General features: G+C 44.9%; 1 protein-coding gene across 13 annotated transcripts in view; it reads right to left on the bottom strand.

Moving 5' to 3' along the window:
- Positions 1-13,857, bottom strand: part of CDK5RAP2 (CDK5 regulatory subunit associated protein 2) — a 141,007-nt gene that overhangs the window by 82,107 nt on the left and 45,043 nt on the right. The gene's annotated exons all lie outside the window — the stretch shown is intronic.

The raw sequence follows: 13,857 nt of genomic DNA on the forward strand, positions 1-13,857 counted from the left end.
GGGGGGAGGCTACAGTGTTTGGACAGGTTCAAGCCTTGGACTGATGAGAGGGGACAGTCCTCTCGTAGCCACCTGCAAGTCCCAGCTTGGAGGGCAGAGCCCTCCCAGCAAAATTATAGCCAACAGCTGTAGTTGTAAGCTTGAATCTATGGTCCAAACACATGGCCTCTCCGCCTGAGTGATGTGGGTTTGATAGAGTTCAGGTGCATGTAGTTGAGTAGGACTGAAACCCACCAGAATGTTATAAACATCTTGACCACGTCCTTACTTTGCCTCATAGCACATGCTATAAAATAAAAACACAGCTTATGGGCAACGGTGTTGTCTCTCAAGAAGCAGTATCCCACCAAGACCCAGCTTTCATTCTCTTGTCTATCTTTTCTAGGCCTGTCAACCATCCCCACTCAGGAACACCCTTGGCCTGAGTTTGGGGGAACTTCAATTGTTAGGTGAAAGGAGGCCCCAAGGCACGCACAGAAAGTAAGGTAGGGAGCCGAGGTGTGGTAACAGCTCGTTGTAAAACTTGGGAAATTCAGGATCCCAGGAAGAGATCCCTAAAAACAATACTTATTATTAGCCATTAAGGCCGAAACCAGTTTGGCTCAATGGATAGAGCGTCGGCTTGGGGATTGAGGGGTCCTGGGTTCGATTCCGGTCAAGGGCATGTACCTTGGTTGCGGGCACATCCCCAGTAGGAGGTGTGCAAGAGGCAGCTAATAGATGACTCTCTCTCATCGATGTTTCTGACTCTATCTCTCTCCTTTCCTCTCTGTACAAAATCAATAAAATATATTTTTTTAAAAAAACAATACTTATTAAAGCATTTTTAAATTTCTTAAGGAGAAAATAAGTAGGAGCATTTTTAAATTTCTTGAGGAAATATGTAGAAAATAGAAAATAAGATACAGATTAAGTGGAAAACTAAAGTAGAAGGTAGTACAGGTAAAATTTTGGTAATTTTGTTTGCTCATAGGCACTGGACCTCGTGGGGTTTTGTGGGTTCAGTTAAGGTGTGGAATTTATAGGGATTGCAACCCAGCGAAGTTTGGGCAGGGGCAGCCACGCCTACCTATAGTTCACAGATAGAAGTAGAAATAAGCGGTAGAAATAGAAAAGTAAGTGGTAGAAAGTAAGCAATAGAAAGTAAGCAGTAGAAATAGGAGCTAGAAATAGACAGAAAATAAAATAAAGTAGAAAATAGGAGGTAGGAAATAAGAGGTAAGTGGGAACTGTAAAAGCAAAGGATGGAAATCCTGGTCAGTGGGATGCTTAAAGCTAAGCCAGGACATTTTGGTAAAGAATGTAAAGCAAACAGTGGAAGTCAAAAGGCTATGGAGAATGGAAACAAGCAGTCTACCAGGGGTCCTCAAACTTTTTAAAGTGGGAGCCAGATCACGGTCCCTCAGAGAGCTGGAGGGCCGGACTATATGAACTACTAATTCCTACTGTAACACCTCGGCTGCGCTCACTGCCCAAAAAACCTGGCGGGCCGGATCAGACTCCTCTGCGGGCCGCATGTGGCCTGCGGGCCGTAGTTTGAAGACCCCTGACTGTGCCCAAGATGCAGGAGAGAAAAGCATTGGGTAAATGAGTGCCGCTCCAGGATTGATATTAATGATAATCCAATACCCCCTAGGCAGGGAAGCTTCAAGCGGGGCCAGCCCCGCTTCCACCAGGTAGAGGGGACTGTATTCTCGACCCTACTGCAGCCTTTCCAGCCAACTAGTCTCAAAGCCATCTAAGCATCCTGATCCTCAGAATCCAGAGGGAACAGCGCACCTGATTTGGGTGCCAGAGCAGGATGTGCATCAACGCAGGGGACCCAGAAGGGCTCTTTGTCACTCCATTCAAAAGACTGAGAGTTGCGGCAGGCAATAAGATAATAAAGGCCACATGCAAGGAACCGAGGTGCCAACTGGGAGTCAGCTGAAGAAGCTAACAACTGAAGCCCAGTAAATGGCAGAAAACAAGGAATGGAAGCTACTCCTTCAGCCATGTTTGTGGCTATGTTAGCATTGGTTAGCTGCCAGTCTTCTGTAAAGTCTTGTGCAGCCAAATCTAAGGACTCTGAGTAAGATATCCTGAAAATGTTAACATGTCTGAAGTTTGGTTTTTCTCTTATTGCTGTATTGCATTGGCTTTGTTTTGTTATTATTAATAGCCAGAGTTTTGTTCTCTCTTGTTTCTGTATTAATGTTGCTGAGTTGAATGTTTTGTTGATAGCCAGAAGTTTGCTTTGATGTATTAATTATGCTGAATAATTTGTTTAGAGTTTTTTGATAATGTAAATAGACGTGTTTAAAAACAAAAGAAAAGGGGGACATGTGGGGCACGGTTACAGTGTTTTGGACAGGTTCAAGCCTCGAAATGATGAGAGGGCACAGTCCTCTCGTGGCCACGTGCAAGTCCCAGCTTGGAGGGCAGAGCCTCCCAGCACAATGATAGCCAACAGCTGTAGTTGTAAGCGTAAACCTATGGTCCGAACTCGTGGCCCCAAGTGCCTGAGTGATGTGGGCTTGATAGAGTTCAGGTGCATGTAGTTGAATAGGATGGAAATCCACGAGAATGTTGTAAACATCTTGACCACGCCCTTACTTTGGCTCATGGCATCTGCTATAAAATAAAGACACGGCTTGTGGACAGTGGCACTGCTTCTCATGAAGCAGCATCCCACTGAGACCCAGCTTTCATTCTCTTGTCTGTCTTTTCCAAGCCTGTCAGCCACCCCCACTCAGGTTCACCCTTGGCTGTGCCAGCAGCACAAGACATGTGACTAAAACCACCTAGCTGAGCCCTGCACAAATCCCTGACCCACAAAAATGATTTATAACAAAATGATCATTGTTTTAAGACACCAAGTTTTGAGATCATTTGTTATGCAACAATAGGTAACCAAAATGGCACCTACTAGTAATAATACATGTTGTTTGGTTGGTTGGTTGGATGGATGGATGGATGGATGGATGAGGTAGATGTGGTTGCTCCCATTTAATGAATGAGCAAACAAGCTCACAAAAGTATTTATCCAAGGTCACAGTCACTAAGGAACAGCTCCTGCCTGATCCTAGGTCCCTCTGATTCCGAGACTTTTAGTTCACTTCCACAGTATGACAAGGGTTTGGATTTCTTTTACAGTGATCCTAATCCACTGCAGTCACCTGATGCTCACCTTTGAAAGATCTCCCTAAAAACTGATGCAAGAATAGGAACCATAAAATCTATGTTAAGCTACTTAAGTACATCTTTAAATTCACAATAAATTTGCCTGCCATCCTAGAAAGATCATGCTGACTTTTTAAAATGTTTATTATGCTAAGCAAGACATATGCACCATTCATGTACACATTTATTATAGGTCCACTTATTAATGTGTGTGTGTCAGCAATAATTTATTCCATTCTCCATTTCATTTGCTTATACAATTTTAATTCAGCTACCTATGTGTTTTAAGAACTTCTTACATGTTTTAAGAAAGGCTATTAATCTCGTGTCACATTTTTTTTACATACACCCCAACCTAACAGTTGCCAACATGAAAATAATTGTTTCAGAATCCCAGAGGACATGTAATTTGCCATTCCTAAGACTGGGGGTTCTTAACCTAATATCCATTGAATGGGCCCCTGGGAGCCTATACAAATCTGTGTGTATGTACTTTTAGGGGATTTGAGGGCTAGCAGCATAAATCAGGGTCCCAGGACACCAAAGAGTATAAACCATTTCTCTTATTATAAGCATTAGTAATAGAAACTACTATTTACTGAGCTATGAGCCAAGCATGGGCCAAGGCATTTTTACATAAAACATCTCTAGCCTCAGTGGCTGCCTACATGGTAATATTAGTGCCATGTTTTACAGAAAGGAAACTGGCTCACAGAGGCTTTCACAAAGCTTTACAACTAAGCTGTAGAGCTGAAATTCAAACTCAAGTCAGTCTGACCCCAAATCCTGTGCTCTTTCCACCCAACTGCTCTGTTAGGACCAAAGAAATAGAAAAACACTATGACATGGGCTTCCCTTGGTTAATAATTTCAATACCCCAAGCTCATATTTTAGTTTCTCAAGGCTCAGGACTGAAGGAACCCCCAGCCTGGGACGGAGGCCCTCCTGCTAAAGAACAGGGCAGGACCAACGACCTTGGGCCACATGTGAAGAGCAGTCAGAGAGGCTTTAGGGAAAGGACCACTGCAGGGAATGGGGAAATGTGTGCTCAGGTGGCCTTGAGCAGGAGCAGCTACCATGGCAACACAAAGACAGCCAACAGGCTCATGTGCCTGGCACCAGTGGAGTCATAATAAATGTTTAGGGGAGGTATGGAGACAGCATGTCTTGCCTGAGCAAAACAATCAGAACTGAAAATTGATAATCTTGGGTGGTTTCCCCAAACCTCCTTCAATATTCCAGGTCTTGAAGACAGGCAGACCTAGCCTTGCATCCTGCTTTACTGATAAAAAGCTATGTGGCTAAAACAGGTAATTTAAATCTTCGTGATTGTTTCCTTTCCAGTAAATAGGAATAATAATACAAACTCCTAGGGTCCCTGGAGAGGTAAATGAGAAAATGCAAGATGGGTGGCCACTCAGAAGCAGATGCACAGGAAATGATCCTGCGCCACCTCCCCTTCTCCCCACACACATCCTTCAGGCTGACCTCTGTTCTCAGGTTTTCTGTGTGACCACAGCATCACCTTCCACCCAGCCCCAAGGTTCAACTCTTCCCCCTCCCTCTCACACACACCTGTCATCCAACAGGACCTCCAGGCCTGAGAGGACAGCACAGCCTCCATACAGAGCACATGAGAAACGAGCAGTGAGGATCTGGTGCTTTTATGTGGAACCAAGTGCCAAACCCTGCCCTGCCCACCGCCCCGAACTCCTGCAGACCAAAGGAGCTAAACATAAATGATCGCAGACTAAAAATCTCACACCCAGAGCGTTTAATCTCACACCTAGATATGTTTTCTGATAACGCTAGAGTTGTTTGTGTTTGTGTTTGTGAATGGGGAGGGTATATACAGCTTACAGGAACCAGTCACCTACCCAGCAAAGGCCAGGCCAAGCGAGATCTGCAGTTAGAAAGCGGAAGAACCTAGAACTTGTAACCCACCCATTAGCAAAACTCTGAATAACCAGAGGAATCAGTCCTCCTCCCTTGAGGGGGTATTAGAAGTAAGAAGGAAGAAGGACAGAGGCTGAGGAACTGGGGAAAAAGTGTCCCTCCCTGCACACTCAGCCCCTCCTCTCCCGCATCCCACCGCCACTGCCTTCTTCGGAACTTACCCCTGGTCAACCACAGCAGCTTCCTAACTGCTCTATCTCTGGGTTCACCCGCCAAATCACACACTCAGCCTTGATCATTTCATCTCTGCCTCGAACCCTTCAGTGACTCCGAGTTGACTGCAGAGTGGAGCTACCTTAAAAGCAATCATTCCAGACTCCCGCCAGTACGTTCTATAATAGCTTGCCTTTTAGCCTTCTCTCACCCAACCACTTCATTAACACTCTCCAGGCCCTGCAACTGTATCCACCCAGTCTTCTGCAACTAGAAAAATAAAATAAATTCCCTCAATTCTGCCTGGAGTCGGCATGCTTATCTTATAAGACCCAACCAAGTGCCACCTCTTCCACAAAGCCCTCCCTCACTATTCTACCCTCAGTGATCATCCTTCAGAAACACCATCACCTGAAACACCATCACCTCATTCAACTCACAACAACCCTACAAAGCAGATGCTCTGATTTTACCATCCAGGAAACAGAAGTTTGGAATGTTCAAGCAATGCAACCGAAGTAAAAGGTGTGGAATAAGGATTTAAAACCAAGTCTATTTGTGTTATTTTCACTAAACTAGCAATTTGGAGCCCAAGAAGCCCTAGGTTTAGCAATGCCCAAGCCTGGCCAACTATCCATATCATCTGACTAGATGTTCATCCAGAAACTGACGCTGTCAACTTGGGGGGAAACACAGAAGTTTATATTTGAGGCATCAACTGAGTGGCTTCAATTTCTACCTGCTGGACCATTTTCCTATCAGATACACAGGTACACTCTCGACCAACACTGAGCTGAGTGATGCCTTTGCATGTCAGGCTCTCTTAGAACAGACTGATTTTTAAAAAGTGGGTTATTTGAAAAATGAAATATCCCTATAATCTTAGAATCACCTTAGAAATGAAAGCCAGGCCGCCAAAACCGGTTTGGCTCAGCGGTAGAGCGTCGGTCTGCGTACTGAAGGGTCCCGGGTTCGATTCCGGTCAAGGGCATGTACATTGGTTGCGGGCACATCCCTGGTAGGAGGTGTGCAGGAGGCAGCTGGTTGATGTTTCTCTCTCATCGATGTTTCTGGCTCTCTATCTCTCTCCCTTCCTCTCTGTAAAAAATCAATAAAATATATTTTTTTTTAAAAAGAAGAAAGAAAAGAAATGAAATCCAGGCCCTCTCACTTCCTTCTCCAGTCAGCTAGTTTGTTTTATCTCTGGCCAGATGGAGAATGAGAAGGTTCTCATCCATCAAGTTTCTACTTTTATCAGGTTCGCTGTGAAAAGGCTTGTCAAAGTGCTCAGTGGTTACCTTTAAATATACAAAGGAAACCTCTCCAAAATCTTAATGAGGTGTAGGAACTCAGTGGTGTGCGAATTCCCAGAACTGGTATGAGACGAGGCGTCCAAGCCCCCTCTGTGGAGCCGCGTGCTCCTGGGGGCTGTGGCAGAAGCAGGGCATGGTGGGGAAGGGGGGAGTACCAGGCCTCCTCCCTCACTTCACCCTGAGCAGCTCTACTTTTATATGTTTGTTCTTCAGAAGAGTTCATTTGAACAAAGAAGCCACATGCTTAAAAATTAAATAAATAAACAGAAGCCACTGGAAGGAGACAGCGCTTGTCACAGAGAACCAGCATGTGGTTTCTGGCTGTGAGGACTACAGGAGTTCCGAGCAAGGAGCCCCATGTAGCTTTCCCCAGGAAGATGGAAATATTATAACAAAGGAAAGGAAGCTGTGCAGGGCTGAAGGCCCAGCTGAGTCCCTTAGCAGCGGCCAGGCACCACACCTCTCTAAACCCCACCTGGATGGTGCCATGGAGCTTTCCTGCCCCTCCTGCAGCCCCCACTACTGTTCCCCTTGTGCCATGCTCACTGAGGCCCCCCGCCTTTGCACGGGCCTTCCCTCTTCTGGGAATGCATCTGTACCTCCCAGCCAGCCTCAACTCAAATCCACCTCCTCAGTGGAGCCTTCCCTCCTTCCCTTCCCCTCTTAGCACTGTGCTCCCAAAGTATATGGCCCATCCCGCTATCAGCACTTAGCATTGGCTCTTTGCCTGCATTTCTATTGTATTTCTCTACGAGATTCTCTCAGAGACTCTATCTGATTTGATTCTGTCCTGGACTCCCAGTGCCCAGGTCAGAGCCTGGCACAGAAATCCTAAAATAAGACCCAAAGATCAGAAAAGCCTTTCTTAGAGCAATTCCATATGAACACTGATGGGAACAGCCTTGAAACCAGCTTCTCCAGCAGCCCTACACGTGAGACACTGATCTGCTGCGAGTCTGTCACTCCAAAGAGCTCTGACTCCCTTTCCGGAGGGAACCATCAGTGGGACAGGAACAGAGAAGCACTTTCTTCAGAGAAGAGGTGAGTGGTGACCAAGAAGAGTTTCAGCTATGTTGACTTGACTGGTAAAAGATAGACCACATTTATTAGTCAACAATGTCTATTAGATTCTAGCAGCCAATGGTTTGTCATTCAAAGTCCTAAGCCAGCACGTACCACACAATTGAAGACAGGAAAAGAGGAAAGAAGAGAAGGAATGTAATACACTGAGCATCTATCTCTATGTGCCAGGAACCACAGTAGGTGCTTTCTCATGCATTATATTTTATTCTTCATTTATTTAATCCTTAAATAGATATAATAAATCCCATTTTAGGGGAGAAAACATTAGTTTAGAAAGGTTAAATAACTGACTTAGAGGCTTAACACCTGCTGAAGCTGAGATTCCAACTCAAGCCCAGCCCTGTTTTCCACTATTCCAAAGACACCAACTAAAATGGCTAAGTTTCCAGCTCCCAAGGCGGCAGCTTCACCATCACGAAAACAGCTGCTGTTCACTGATCATTTGTGATGCGCCAGGTATGATGCTAAGTGGTATCTCCTGGAATCCCTACAACTAGCCTGTCTTCTGAAGAGAAATGAACCCCATAGTGTGGAGAGGCACAGTTCCTGTCTCACAGTTAACAGCTCACAAGTGATGGAGCCAGGATTCAAACCCAGTTTGATTCCAAAGTCTCTGCCTCTCTTACAAGAAGGAATTTGCAAAGACAGAGCTTCTTCCAACATAGGACACTCAAACTGCATGATTCTACAAAGATACCAACTAAAAATCTTTACACCGGATTAAAACAAACAAAAAAAGGCAAGGGGATTTTGGCCCTGGGTAAAAACCACACTGCCTCGGGCCTGTGGTCTGAGCCTAACCAGCCAGCCTCCAGACACTGTCTCCAAGGGCCATGTTTTGATTACGGTCCACCAAGAGATATTCTGGATGCTGTCACCACCTCGTTTGGAGCTACCCATCAACAAACGCACGTGAGAACCGGAGGGGTTCAGGCTGAACTACCCTGAAATTAAAACTCGCTCCTGTCACAGCACACTGGGTTAGCCAGCTGGGTGGCAGGTACAACTTTAATTAGATTTTTGGGCTTTAGCCAGCAAAGGCATTCCCACAGAGCTAAGTGCCCAGGTACTGAAGCACACACTTGTCAGAGTAGCGGATGACAGGCCTCGTGACAGATGAGAGCATTATGTGACAATCTGGGGAATAGGGCTAACCCAATGTCTAATATACGTTACTGCTACAGGAGAAGAAAAAGATTAGGACTTGCTCTTCTCTCCCACACTCCCTGAATGGCACACAGAACGCCTGAACCAGAGATAGCAAATCTAAAATAAAGATGTACCACTCTATCACCTTCATCAAATGCACACACACATGCACACAAATATGTACGCACACACACAAGCACACACACGCGCATGCACACACTAAAAGGAGAGCCTTATGTCTCTAGAACCAAGTCACAGATATGAGGGCAAGGAGGTGGGGAGCCAAGCAGCCCGCCTGACAGGCCACAGAAACGAGGGCACTTTAAACATCACAGTAAGGACAATGACTTGGGCATCCAGGGTGTTTTGTTTGCTTTTGCGAAGGCCTGCTGAATTTCCTCAAAGGAGTATGAATCCCTCTGGTGACAAGGAGGCATAACACAATAACAGGGATATATCTGTGAGGCCCTCAATTCTTGACCTCCCTTGTTGTAAAAACATTTCCAAAATAAAAAGCAAACTTGTATTCCCCACAGCCTACCCACAGTGCCTGCACCATTGCAAGTAGTACTCAGGAAGTGTCCCTTAAATAAACAAGTGAACAAACATTACAACACATGCTGAGTCAATTGGCACTGGGTCCCTGCAATGGCTCGCAATTAAAACAAACGAGAAATGACTCTCCGGGCCAAACTTCTCAGCGTTCATGCCCAATAAGGCACAGTAATTCATATGCCTCTATTCAGACAGGCATTGTCTCCCCCGAAATGCTTAAAAAGCAGGCACAGTGAGACGGCCATAATGTTTTCGGCTTGAGCAAAGGATGGTTTGATCACATCCAAACGAGAGTTGATTGCTCACCATTAGGAAGAATTCAGGGAATGCTATGGGATCTAGCACTGCAGGGAAGGGGGCCACTGCAGAGGCTTGGAGTCCGGGCACGTCTATAAACAGGGCCGCAGTATTTCCCACGGACTTTGTAGTTGTCCGAGACATGAGCCTAATGGGAAACAGCCACACACAGTCGCAGGGACTGAAAACCTTAACTTAATGCTTACAAGCTTACCGACTTGGATGACATTGATCTGGCCCTGTGCAAAATTGCTTTTATTGAATGGGGCATTGTCAAAGATTCTGTATACTGCTCAGAGAACTCTTTATAAAACCCACCAGAGGCAATACTTCCCTCAGGCCTGAGTGCTGGCAAGGCTGTCCTTTTATCTTAACTTGTTCATCTTACAGACGCTGGAGACCTTGTAACTGAATTTCCCTTTTTACTTGCGCCGCCAGGAGCTACCAGCTGAAGTTCAGTCCCCTCTTCAGTACTGTGGCAGGCATCACAACCTGCATTTCTACTTACTGATTCCATCTCACTGGTCGCCTTATTTTCCTTCACCCTATTGCCTTTATCTTCATTTTTTATTTCCTTTCATTTCATGATGATCCATAAACCTCTGAAAATGTTTTGAAAAGAATTTACAATTTTTAAAACTTCAAATAACCAGAATACTTTAAGCTGGATGTTCTTATTTTGTTTTCTCCCAAAACAGTATACACTCTCACACCTCTGTACCTTCAACTTCCATGCAAAACCCCCCTGCTCTCCTTGCCTGTCTAACAACCTTAAACTTGAACTTCAGAACCAGTTCAGAAGTTCCTTTCCCCAGAGCCTGCTCTGATCCTGCAAGCACTTCCTTCTTCCGTGCTCCGTGGTACTTTGTTTGTATCTCAGTATGGAGCTGTCCCCGGGCCAAGTGCAGGGCCTGCTAAACATGTGATGTTCCTTTCCTTTGCCAGGGCAGAGACACTAAGAAGTCTGGTTCTCTGTTTGTTTGTTTCCGTCCAAAGCACCAGCAGGAGGGAAGGGCTCCAGTTAACAGAACAAGCTGAGGAGACATGCGAGGCCCGTGGTTGTGCTCTGCCTCTGCACGCACCCAGCACCCTAAGGCAAAAACACCACCCCGAGGTGTCTCCCCAGAATCTGAACAAGCCAGTGACCCCAAGATCAGGCTTAAAGCATTCATATGAGATGGACACAACCAAATTCTTAGAATATTACCAGAAGGTAAATAGAGATACCTGTGATGCAAAACATACACAAACAGAAAGAAACCACAGACACTATGACCTCTTCAGAAACATACGTGTGACATGGAAAAGTAGTCACGGGTGCTAGGAAGCTGAGTCACAGACATGATCACCTGAGGAAAGCACTCAGAGTGCACAGCTGTGCTTTCGGTCTGCCCAGTGCCATGAACCAAAACAGCGCTTTCGCTCATCCCCCTCCAAGCAAACACATGGTTCCAGGGGAAGCTGACGACGACGGCAAACACACTCTTCTGACAAAGAAGAATGGACATGGGACCCGAGCTGGCCTCTCGGTATCTCACTCCTCTGGCCGCCCTGACAGACACAGCGGGGGTAGTGGAGAGTGAGCCCCTTCCTCTAGGTTAGGGGTATCGAACTCAATCAGAGAAGGGGCCAAAATCTAAAATCCAGCCTAAATCGCGGGCCGAATGGTTTACTGAACAGTCATAAACTGTCATTGTGATGGAAACGCAGCGGAGTGCAGTGATGACAGCGCGGTGCGGGCCACATTGCAAGGCCTGGCGGGACGGATTTGGCCCGCGGGCCTTGTGTTTGACACATGTGCTCTAGGTAATGAACTGGGAAAATGGGATCCCAGCAGGGTTGGCAGGGATGCCGGCAGGGCTGCAGGAAGCAGATGCAAGAAAAAGAAGCCACCGCCTCTCACCCTGGCCGGTGCTCAGTGGACAGGGCGCTGGCCCCAGCAGTGAAGGGTCTCAGGTTTGATTCCTGGTCAAGAGCAGCTGCCTAGGTTGCAGGTTCAATCCACAGCCCTGGTGCAGGAGGCAACTAATTGCTGTCTCTCTCTCACGTCAATGTTTCTCTCGCTCGATAGCTCTCGCTTTTTCTCTTCCCCTCCCCCTCCTTTCCACTCTCTCAAAAAATCATTGGAAAAAATATCCTCAGATGACAATTTACAAAATAAAGAAGTCAGCTCTCAGAGAGACAGAGACCAGTCCTGGCAGTGTCCCAGTCATCCATTCTTCCAGCAATTTAGTTACAACAAATGTCCCTTTTTGCCTAAGAATGCAGCTTTTTATCAACAGCAGCCCAACATTATTTTAAAAACACCAGAGTTTACGTGAATAAGTGAATTTTGGGACCAACAATGTCTCACAATAGAGATAGCTGAATACCTTTTTGATATAGTTATCTAGTTATTTATTGCCAAGAGTAAATGACAGTGTAAAAAAATTACACATTTCACATATGAATACATAGATATACACATTTATATGTTCTCCCATCCAAATGTTATTGAATATTTTTATGATGGCAGTGAAGGAGAAAGAAAACAAACCATTTTAAACTTAAAAAAACAACAACAACCTGTTATGCCACAGGTTTTGTTAACCTAAAAATTTTGTGAGGGATATAAAAATTGACTCTGAAAACTGCACCTCTATAAAAGGACTCTCTGGCCAGTCTCATCCTAACCTAATCCACAAAGGCACAATATTCAGACCTCACTCTTTTCAATCAACTTAAGTAATTTTTATTTTTTGGAAGGCCTCCCTGACTACTCCATCCTACAAGGATCTTCTGCACTTGACTATATAAACTACATTCTTTAGCTCTGGGTTTCAAACTACTTTGCATTTTGTCATGTATAACATTTTCAACTTCCTTAGAAAAACAACACTTTCAGAGGCCATGCCTTGTATTTCCATCAACATCTACACCAGGTATATTTGGAGTTCAATAACACTGAATAAATACAGGGAACAGGTCTTTTAATGACAAGCAACAAACTGGTACTCTACAATATTGCTGGTGGCAACATAAACTGGACCAGCCTTTTGGACAAATAATTTGTCAGCAGGATTAACTAGTGCAAAATATCTGTACCAATTATCTCATTCCTCAGAATATACCTAGGGATTTTGAGAGAAAATGCCTTAATGATCAAAGATGTTCACGGTAGCATTACTTAAACAGCCAAAATGTCCAACAGAGGAGGAAATGATTAAGTAATCATGTGAAATCTATTCAGTGAGGGGTATGCACCATTCAATCTAATTACTCTGGAATCTATATAACATGGAATAGGTCCTAACAGAGAAAGTGACCTGGGAGATGTCCATGATAAGGGAAGTGACATGGGGACATGCCCCAGGTGACCAAAGAACACTGCCAGTATTTAGCCTCTGATTAGACTGGGGGTCCAGCTGTGCCAGCATGGAAGGGTGATCTTGAAAAACAAGAGTTATTTCATTTGGAATGGTAGGTGCCGATTTCTTAATTATCTAAATTTCCATTATTGCTCTCTAATGTTCATTAAAGTTTTTGTTGAACTATACCAGTGTTTCCCAAAGTGTGGTACGCGTACCCCCAGGGGTACAGGAAGAGTTTGGTGGGGATATGCACTGCACCGTGCTTAGCTGCACCTAATTCTACGTTCTCATGAGTACGAGGGGTACTCAGCGTTACAAAAATTATAGAAGGGGAACACATATGTCAAAAGTTTGGGAAACACTGAACTATACAAACATTGTATTTCAATTCTTTCATCAGCATTACCATCAGGATTTCAAATTATGGATCTTGGTGTTCCTGCCAGCAGCAGCCCCCAGAGAACTAACCTCTGATACCTGTAGTCTCTCTTCTGAGCTCTCTCCTCTGATTCTTCCTGCCCCAGATTCCCGGGCAGGAAATCCAATTAACCTGAGTGCCACTAACTACTCCAACGCCAGCCCTCTCCTCCCTGACCCACGAAGGCTTATGTATCTGGATGTGACTTTCGGGAAGCTGAATACTTAAGTTTAAATACAATAAAAATTTTAAAAGATAAATTATTTTCTTCTTTCCAAGTTCAGAGATTTCTTTTATGATGCTAACACCCAATGCTGAATAGAGTAGTCTTTAAAAAATCACTCATAAATTGGAGCACATCCGGGTGACGAAATATTATGCTTGTACACACACACAAAAAGACATTTTTAAAGAACATTCA

Source organism: Pipistrellus kuhlii, unplaced genomic scaffold (genome assembly GCF_014108245.1).
Source record: "Pipistrellus kuhlii isolate mPipKuh1 unplaced genomic scaffold, mPipKuh1.p scaffold_m20_p_12, whole genome shotgun sequence".
NCBI classification, from domain to species: domain Eukaryota; kingdom Metazoa; phylum Chordata; class Mammalia; order Chiroptera; family Vespertilionidae; genus Pipistrellus; species Pipistrellus kuhlii.